General features: G+C 37.3%; 1 protein-coding gene across 1 annotated transcript in view; it reads right to left on the bottom strand.

Moving 5' to 3' along the window:
- The window catches only part of LOC119582040 (microsomal glutathione S-transferase 1-like), a gene marked incomplete in the record, with an annotated part of 7,840 nt that extends 7,343 nt beyond the window's left edge, over positions 1-497 (bottom strand). Inside the window, 1 exon segment of the mRNA XM_037930279.1 lies at positions 259-497.
- Between the last annotated feature and the right edge of the window lie 419 nt (positions 498-916).

Here is a 916-nt window from a genome sequence, read left to right as displayed (position 1 = left end):
CAATGGGGCAATTACAGTAATTGTTTACCCACTGTATAACACAAATACTCTTGTATCATTAAATATCTCACCATGCAAAACAGGCTCTAGCGAGACCTTCTTTCAAAGTCTATAAAGAAAGATCCACATTTGACATCACTCGAACAGGGTATTTCATATTGTTAACGACATCTCATTGTCTTAAATTCTACATACTGACCACTTATGACCACTTGCTTATTATAGCTCAGTCGTTAAGAGTGAATCTCGATCACTTACTTTATTCGCGGAGAGCAAAGGAGAACACGAAACGGCAAAGTAACAACAGCGGCTTATCTTTATTTTCCCGAGTTGTAGTCTGGTGCCTCGAGGGATGCCGACGTCTCTATATGTTTTATTACTGGTCTCTTTATTGTATACTGATGGTTATTATTCTCGTGGTGGTGGTCTCGGTTTTAGGTTATTCACAGGTAGATTTTGGTGTTTTTGAAGCCTCCCTGCATGTTGGAAGTTGTTTAAATTGGATGAATATGTATTCGTCGTACGTCTGACAGTGATGTAAGGAAGAAAGGTCTGTTGAGCACATATTTTGATTTTTACTCTAGTTATTGTAGCGCAAACGATTTACTATTCGGTGAAATAGATAAATAACAACTAATCTTCACGAAAAGACACTTTTTAATCATCACGTCTTCGCTTTAGTTAAAGGGAATAACGATAAAACGAAGTTACGAGCAAAGTTGCAGGTCATGGTGACTCTCTAAGTCACTGCTACTACAATGCCAAGGTCATTTAAGAATTCGTCAGGTGTACACATTCAAGGCTTTTAAAGGAAGATGAATGAAGAAGAAAAGAGAAAAACGTAAATGTACACAATAAAAAGTCGACCTGCCAAATAGCGGTTTATTACTCTCGAGATAAAATAGCATTTGTGTCT

Source organism: Penaeus monodon, chromosome 15, assembly GCF_015228065.2.
Source record: "Penaeus monodon isolate SGIC_2016 chromosome 15, NSTDA_Pmon_1, whole genome shotgun sequence".
NCBI classification, from domain to species: Eukaryota; Metazoa; Arthropoda; class Malacostraca; order Decapoda; family Penaeidae; genus Penaeus; species Penaeus monodon.
Note: the sequence above shows the minus strand (reverse complement) of the source record. Positions and strands in the feature narration are given on the sequence as shown.